The sequence below is a fragment of the Adiantum capillus-veneris genome, chromosome 6 (assembly GCF_014529385.1).
Source record: "Adiantum capillus-veneris isolate H3 chromosome 6, ASM1452938v2, whole genome shotgun sequence".
NCBI lineage: Eukaryota > Viridiplantae > Streptophyta > Polypodiopsida > Polypodiales > Pteridaceae > Adiantum > Adiantum capillus-veneris.
In genome coordinates, this window is record NC_140936.1 from 145,093,092 (window position 1) to 145,102,445 (window position 9,354).

Genomic DNA, 9,354 nt, shown 5'->3' on the forward strand with positions numbered 1-9,354 from the left:
ATGACACCTAATGGGGTTCCAACCAAACCTCTCAAGGACCCCACACTGTTGCCGATATGGTATTTGCTTTTGATTGTGTAAATGGAATGTACACACATGCAATACCTCAAGTAGAGACTCTACCAACTCGAATGGGGAATGTCTTCGTGGTAACTCCTCAAAACGAGGCACCTCTTGGGCTCATTTGATGCACCTTTGGATCCTTCTTGATGTGGGATTGTAGGTGGCCACTAAATTGCTCTCTCGATGTGAGCGGAATGAAGGGTTGAAAACACAAATCTTGATGATGCTATGCTAGTCAACCACATTTCCAAATGCTTCATTTACTATGTCTTCTGTTGTGGTAGCAGTTTCCACACGATGGCTAAATTCTCCACTTGATTGCGTTGTTCCACCCACACCAGTTACAATGGACACAATCCGATCTAGAGAGCTTAAGGCTTAAGATTGTTTGCTCTCTTGAGTGCATTGCGGAGGGACTTCTTGCGACATACTAACATAAACTTCATCCACAACACCGTTGTTTTTGGATTGATTTCTTGTTCTCATGGTTTACGTAAAAAAATAGAGAAAATAGATAAAGGTATGGCTTACAATAAATTGAAGTTAAGAGCTTGAGGGAAAAAAAGTGGGATTAAAGGAAAGCTTGACAGAGAAATTAGTGTAAGATAAGAAAGTAGAGATGAGGAGAAATATGAAGAGCTAAGAGTTAAGAGTGATATGAAAAAGAGCTTCTAAAGCTCTTTATAAAGTTTTCAAATTAAAAAAATGAATAATTTTTAATTTATTTTTAAATATTCAAGATGTGTGTGTGTGTGTGTTGGAGGTGGGTGTGTGTGTGTGTGTGTGTGATGGACGCGTGGTGTGTGTATGGTGGATGTGTGTGTGTGTATGCTGGGTGCACGTCCACACACACACACACCCATGTGTGTGTGTGTTTGTGACACAAAACACACACACACACACACACACACGCACACACACACACACACACCTCGCGTTGGCGTATGTGTGTGACACAACACATACACACCTCGCACTGGCGTGTGTGTGGCACACTACACACACATACATCCTAGCCTTAGCGCTGTGAGCGGGATGGAAACACACACAACGCATGTATAATCACCTGACACACACTCTTGGGGTAATACACACACAGACACTATGGGGTTCCACTCAACTTACACAGCCCACCTGGCCGAGACATGGAACACACCAATGGAGTGAGAGGAGAGAGACTATCCATTTGCCCACTCAACACAGAGAGAGAGACACACACACACCCAAAAAACTCAGCTTAGAAGAGGAGAATTTTTGATGTTTAGATACAATTGAGCTTGGGCCAACACCAATGGGACAAATAGCTCACACAATATGGATGAAATATTCCAGATACAATCACAAATTTGAACAGAGGCTTCGCTCATCACATGAGAAACTTACATAGCCAAAACAGTAGGTAAAAGTGAGGAATTTGACCTTGGATGAGCAGTTTACGGCCAAAACAGGCTCCAAAAACAGCAAAAACTCAGTTGCGGCTGTTCCTCCTCTTCTCTCCACATTTTTATTTATTTTGTCCCAGGGTTTTCAGTGTCCACACTTCACTTTATCCCTTGGGCACCTTTGGCCTTTTGATGACCTCAAATGGACCCCGAACAGGCCAAAAATTGGCCACACAATGCATTTTTGTCACCCTTCTACATCCATCCGCACACCTGGCACTCAACTTTTTCCAATAATGCATCCTGCAACCACATGAAGTGGCCCCCAAATATAGTCCTCATGATGACCTTTCTGCATAATCATCACAAGGAAACACCCTCGTTGTTTCCTCGCTTACCCACGTGCTAGTATTGACCCCATTCGACCTCCTGACTCCACTAGATGCCATCTGACGCACCTCCTTATCTCATGTTGTCGGCCTGCGGATAGATTCCTTGAGAATTTTTATGTGCTACCAACTCCTCCTTATTATAGAAAAAACACAATGGTACTGGTGATAATGAAAATTGATGTACTATGTACACACTGTACACATGTGGACCCCCATGTAACCACCAGGCTTTGGAACATGGACAATCCTTTATTCGATGCACCATGCATGTGCATGTACATATGCGCAATCACTTCTTCCAAAAAACCACCTAACATAATTTGCCCATCCCCTATGCTGCTAGATCATTCATTATCAACAGCAGTAAAAAGAGATATGAGACTCGTCGCGTCATAGGTCTCCTCATCCCTCACATACATTACTTGTTCTGCAGATAGCTCATCTTGCTCCACCATCATCAATCTAGCATGATACAATTTAAGATGCAATCCATTTACCGTTGACCTATGTAGAATCCCATCCAGGTTAGCCAACTGATATGTACCATTCGGAAAACACTCCACTACCTTGAAAGGGCCTTTCCACTTAATTTGAAACTTCTTTTGGAATATCTTGTCCAGCTTACTATTGTACCGCAAAACCAAGTCATGTTACTTGAGACCCTTACTTTTGACCTTTTCATTTATCTTTGCTAAAGCCTTATCTTGCATCTGCCCATAATGTTCCAATGCGCTCATCCTATCCAGTTGAACCTCTTGTAATTGTAAGAGCCTCTCTTTGAATGCATCACTGGCCTGTCCAAGCAACTTTTCTAACATCTTGACCGCACGCAACTCTACTTCCACAGGCAATAGTGCTTCCTTTCCATATACCAAATGAAATGGAGTAAACCTTGTACCTGTCTTCATTGAAGTACGGTAAGCCCATAATGCACTAGGCAATTCCAAATCCCAATTCTTTCCTTGGTGCTCTGTCATGTTTGAAAGAATTTGTACCGACTCACCATTGAATCTTTCATTTAAGCCATTACATTGTGGGTAATAAGGAGTGGTATGCTGGTGCCTAATCTTTGTCTTCGCGCATAAGAAGTCCAGTAGTTTAGCTCTAAATCTTGGTCCATTTTCCAAAAGTAGCTCTCCTGGCACCCCAAACTTGCAAAATATTTCATCATACACAAATTTTGCCACATCCTTTGCATTGATTTGTTTTACTGTTATAGCCTCTGCCCATCTAGAGAGATAGTCCAGTGGAGGTGGATTCTCTCCATTGAGACCTTATACAAAGATTGCACATAATGTTGAATCATGGATACTCCTCAGATTTGTCGATATATACAATGACGCTCGCTCTGTGCATCAATTGTTTTGCAAACTTAGTCAAATGGTGAGCTGCAGACCATAGCCAAGAGCACACATCCAAAAACTGGCATTGCCCATCACTATAGAAACAACCATAACACACTTAAAAGTGGAAAAAGCGAGCACACCATATATACATGAGCCGGAAAACTTCAAACCAAAAAACTCCTATCATAGTTTGCCAAACCCCCTAGCCTGCTGGAGCATTTATGCTCAACAGCTACACTAGTAGATGCTCACTCCACCTGGATCCCACACAAAAACAATTGGCCTTCCATGCATTAAATAAGTAACCAAACCTCCACCTGGATCCCAAGAAAATTTCAAAAGCTTTCCATGCATTAACATCACACCAAAAAACATATCATAAACTCTATCATCCTCATGCATATGAATCATAAGACTTCCCTCCTTGTTTAAATCTTTTGCACTAAAACTTTTAATTGGGCCAATATAAACCACACCGTATTCCAAGGCCTGGGAAACACCTGTAATAATATCATGAGAAGAAGTTGTGGCCTTAAGAGGCATACAAATCCCTTAAACACATTCACAACATCTGCACAAGTATCACCATTCTTTGGAGCATCTATGACCATCTCAAGAGGCATTTTCTCATCAAGCAACCGATCAAAAAACTCACAGGTAACATCTTCCAACATACCAGTACCAAAGGAAAACGAATGGGATACCTCAACAATTGCTTCTGATAAGATGCTGTAAAAAAAAACCAATATCATCACTTACACCATTACACAAACTCTCCACCTGCACCACTTCTTCACACATACTCTCATCATCACAAAAACTCATAACCTTTTCAATTGAAGCATCCTCACTCTTCTCTTCTACTGGTTGTACACACTCCTCACAAGAGACAAGTCTTTGCTCTCCCTCTCCTATGCTTACATCTTCACTCCCCCTAGGGAATTTCAAAGTCTGCTTTTCTCTCTCAGCATTTTCAAATCCCACCAGCCATCTTTCTTTCAATGACCTGATGTCCCTCATGGATGGAGCCAAGTCAAACACCATTGAGTTATTGCAGGAGGAAGACTCTTCATCAACAGATGCATCATCGAGCGAGGCACTATCACATAAATCATCCTCACACAAAAAACTAGATGTATCAGACTCAAAATCGCTACAATATCCATCTTCAAAAACCTCATCATTGTAATGCATAGGCTCTCTAATAGATGAATCTTCCACCATGTCAACCACTGACCTCTCCATAAGGGGCAAGTCATACAAGCCCGACTCCCAAGTGTCTCCCTCAAAGAAGCTCCACAACATAGCCAAAACTCACCTTGTAGTGACTCAAAAGTGGTGACAAGGGAGTCCTCTATTGAATCTTGAGGCTTTGGCAACCTCCAATAGCACATTAGCAATGAGACCTTCAAGGTTGACCAGCTGTAATGCCACTCGTCCGGAAGCATATGCGAAAACATAAAAGCATCAGGAGACAAGCCTTGTGAAGCATATGCAGCTTTTGCTACGTCACTGTCAATTGCAAATTGCATCATCTCATGCTCAACTTGTGTTATCCAAGACTGTATGCATTCACTTGCAATGCCACAAAAATATGCATGACCTCTTGCTAGTGACTCTGAATAGCACACTTCATGAGTTTCAAACTATATTGCACATGCTCATGAAGGCATTCATAAAAATGCCAAGCGTCCTCGTACAACCTCTTGTACATGAAATCAGCCCTCTCTATATCATCAAATATATCAAGCTCTAAAAGCAACATATCTTCTTGAATAACCCATGCCTGTACATCCTCATCCCTCCTTCCACAGAAGCATACATCCATTGCTGCCATGTTTCCAGAAGTTTGTGATGCCTATGTCGGATGCTCAAAGTCGAAACACCTGCTCTTATTACTGAAGGTACTGAACGACATGATCCTCAGTGGCGGGACCAAATCGATGACAAGAAAAATGGTAGAGTAAGGTATTGCCTCTCAAGCAAAGTGAGGGCACTTGAGTCTAGAGAGAACATGAGAGTGTGTGTCCCCACGAGTATATACACATTCAAGCTTGTAAACTTGCACACACCTGATATCCACAAGCTCCGGTACCCTTTGCACATAGCATACTCACACACATATATGATGGTAAACAAACGGATACGAGAGCAAGAAAGAGATGTAGAATATTCAGTTAAACACCAGAAATATAGAAATTCCATGATGATGCAATGAGATTAAATACATTTAGAGAGTGTACACTGATGGTTACTTTTGGACAAAAACCTCCTCCTGTTGCATTGCTCCTGTGCCTTCTTGTATGCTCGGCAATGCAAAACCTCAAGCCAATACCCCTTCTCTGCTACAGGAGGCCTCCCTCTGCATGCAGCACCCCTCCTTCCCTCTACTCACCTGAGCGGCTCCCTCTCCTTTGTGTAACAAGCCGCCCTCTCTTTCGGGCTAACTTTTGTAGTGTGTCTTGGAAAACGGCCCCCTGAGCATAGAGACCCCTCCTGTCTTAGCCTTGCAAATGCCCCTTCAATGGCTCTTGATCCACAGCCTTATACCCTCCACAAGCCTCGGGACAATTCCTTCTCCTACCCTCTTATAATTTCTCCAAGCCACCTCTAGGCCTTTCCTCTAGTTTGCACCAGCTTGAGCTAATTTAGAGTTGGGTGCGGTCTTGAGACTTCACCCCCCTAGTTAGCACATCAAGACTCCTTCGCTCTCTTCTTAGCTAAACCCCCCCCTTGTTTTATCAGCTGCAGGAGGGCATGCTCTGTCTCTCCCTTTGCAGTCGAATCCACCCGGCCTCTGGCCGTCAGCTTTCGGCTTCCCAAGCACCAGCTTGGTGCCCCTTCTGTCTCAGCTGCTCCCCCCTGTTTACTTCTTTGACCTTCTCGTGCAGGCTTTGAGAGCCCCTTCTCTACCTGCTCGCCCTGCAGCCCACTCTGGTGCACCTCCTCTTCACGCCATGGCGACTCCCCCTCTTGCTTGAGCATGGCCACTTGTAGCTCTTGGTTGCTGCCCTTCGGATTTTAGCACCCACCTGCTACTTCCCTCTCTCATGCTCTGTATGTTCTTTCTTTACCTTCCCCCTTCCACTTTCCATGCCGGCCAATATGCTGCCTGTTCCTCTTCTCTGGCGCCGCCTCTCTTCACGTGTAGCCATCCTCCAATTATTGCGACCCCCTTTTTAAGAGCTAAATCACCTTTTTCCTTAATCATTTAGGCAAGGTTTGATTCCCACCCAAGCATTGCTATTATTTGGTCCGATGCCTGAGCTCCTCATCGTAACTGCATCGAGTGGGAATCTCATTGTCCTTTGACAAGTTCATCAAGTTCACTTCATTGGCTCCACTGAAGGCGCCAATGCCCATAAGCACAACAATGTAGGTCGAAATTTGAAAACCTAAATGATCCCTTGAAACTCTTGGTGAACTCTACAAGATGATGGAAGGGCGGACATAAACAATGGAGTGGGATGCCGAGGTGGATTCTCTCCATTAAGGCCTTATATGAGGATTGCACATAATGTTGAATCATGGATACTCCCGAGCTTTGTCGGCATAGACAATGACTCTCACTCGGTGCATCAATTCTTTTGCAAACTTAGTCAAATGGCAAGCTGTAGACCATAGCCAAGAGCACACATCCAAAAACTGGCATTGCCCAGCATCGTACAAACAACCATATCACACTCAAAAGTGGAAAAAGCGAGCACACCATATATACATGAGCCGGCAAACTTCAAACCAACAAACTCCTATCAACGTGTACTATCGTTGGGCGACAGTACACGTGGTATGCCACGTGGCCACATGGCCACAGACCATGTGGCCAACATGGCATGCTATGTGTACCGTCCGCTACCGACGGTTCACATGGCAAACCACATGGCCACGAGGTGGCTTGCGTGACTGCTCCGTGGCGACGTGGTCTGTCGCGGCGGCGGCCTCATGGCAGCGCGAGGCCACCGCATGCTGCCCCCCCTCCCCCCCTTGGCCACGCGGGACACACGCCGGCGTGTGGTAGCCGCATGCTGCCCCCCCTCCCCCGCTCCACACGCGGGCGTCCCCCTAGGCCGCCCACACCACCCCGCTCCACACCGACCACCTGCACACCCTTCTCCCGTCTGCACACTGTTGAGATGTAGAGAGAAAGAGAGAGAGACGAGACAAGAGACACACCATGTACGCTCCCAAAGACTATTCATATTGAGGACAAGATACAAATATATAGGTGAGACCAAGTTGAGTAGAGTGAGCCATATATAGCTCCAACACCCCCACTCAAACAAAGGTCTCTAGCTTTGGATGAAAAAACCCTTGGGGAGTTCAAGGGAAAAACCGAAGCCCCTATACAATGTGAAAATATGAACCAGCGATGATGATGTGAAAGTGAATTGTGTATCTATGTACAAATGTTCAAGTGACTTAGAGATCACAATGTGCAAATGTGGAGTGTGCATAGTGCATGGTACCTAAAAGATTACAATTTCATATGTACAAAGCTATTACAATAGCAAAGAAGCTAATTTAGAAAGAGTGAGGCCGAAGCAACTCCAAGCTCCGAGCGCAAGAGGATGAAACGTGACTCGTTGAGGCCTTTGGTCAAAATTTTTGCAATCATCTGGTCACTTGGACAGTGTTCAACCATAATGGTTCCTTTGCATACTTCATACCTGACATAATGATAATGGACAGCAATGTGCTTTGACTTATTATGTTGAACATAGTCTTTTGCAAGACTAATAGCACTTTGGTTGTCACACCGCAAGGGTGTGCTAGAAAGAGGAGAGTGACCAATATCAACCAGAATTTGTCGAAGCCAAATCAACTCACGAGCTACAAGTGATGCCGCAACATATTCTGACTCAGTCGTAAAAACTGCAACACAACGTTGTTTCTTGCTGGTCCAAGAAACAAGACAGCCATTTATAAAGAAGCAATTTCCACTAGTAGATCGTATAGATAAATGTGAGCTTGCCAGTCTGCATCTGTGTAACCCAAAAGAGAAAGAGATTGCATAGAATCCGATGTGAGTTGTCGTCGATAGACTAAACCAAAATCTGTAGTGCCTTTCAAGTATTTCAATACACGCTTTGCAGCAGACCAATGCTTAAGAGAAGGACATGCAAGATGTTGTCCAAGATAATAAGCAGCAAACAGAATATCAGGACGAGTGTTCATGCCAACAAACTGAAGACATCCAATCAAGTTAGCATAAGGTTGATTTATGACAAGTTGACCGCCATTGTCAGAAGTGTTCTTCGTAGAGCTCGCAAGACAAGGTGTGTTCGCTGAATGTGCAGATTCCATACCAAATTTTTGAATAGTATCTGTAATAAACTTTGACTGTCGAAGAAATAAAATACCTTTTGTATAGTTCCGTTGGATTTGAATGCCAAGACACGAGTGAATCTCTCCAAGATCCACCATATCAAATGCAGAAGACAATAACTTTTTCACTTGCTGAAGAAATCCCAAATCATTGGAAACAAGGATGGTATCATCCACATAAAGAGCAAGAATCACAAAACTGCTACCTTAGCGTTTTATGTATAGGTTGGGGTCTGACGAGCAAGAGATGAATCCTTTAGAGGTGAGGAAAAGATCAAATTTTGTATACCAGGCTCGCGAAGCTTGTTTGAGACCATATAGTGCCTTATGGAGTTGAGCAACAAGGTCTTCTTTACCTGGAATAACAAACCCTTTTGGTTGTTCCATATAAATTCTCTTCCAAGTCACCATTAAGAAAAGCCATTCGCACATCCATTTGATGAGCTTCTAAATCAAATTGAACAGCAAATGCCAATAAAACTCGAACACTTGTAATGCAAACAACTGGTGAAAAAGTCTCTTGATAATCAACACCAACTACTTGGGAGTAACCTTTTGCAACTAAACGCGCCTTGAACTTGTCAAAAGATCCATCTGCTTTTACTTTTGTCTTATACACCCACGTACATTTAATAGCTGTACGACTAGGAGGTAATTCAGTTAGTTTCCATGTACCTTTAGAGATAAGAGAATCGTACTCTGCTTCCATAGCCTCTTGCTATTGATCCTTTTGTGGTGAAGAGATAGCTTCATCATAAGTAACGGGATCTTCAGAAGTAGAAAAAGCATTATCAGCAATATTGTCATCATAAATATGACATGAGCCATGTTCAAAATCAATAGGCA

At 43.6% G+C, this 9,354-nt stretch overlaps 1 pseudogene; it reads right to left on the reverse strand.

Annotated features, from left to right (window-relative positions):
• Nucleotides 1–1,389: 1,389 nt before the first annotated feature.
• On the reverse strand, nucleotides 1,390–5,021 carry LOC147456416 (uncharacterized; annotated as a pseudogene).
• Nucleotides 5,022–9,354: the final 4,333 nt, after the last annotated feature.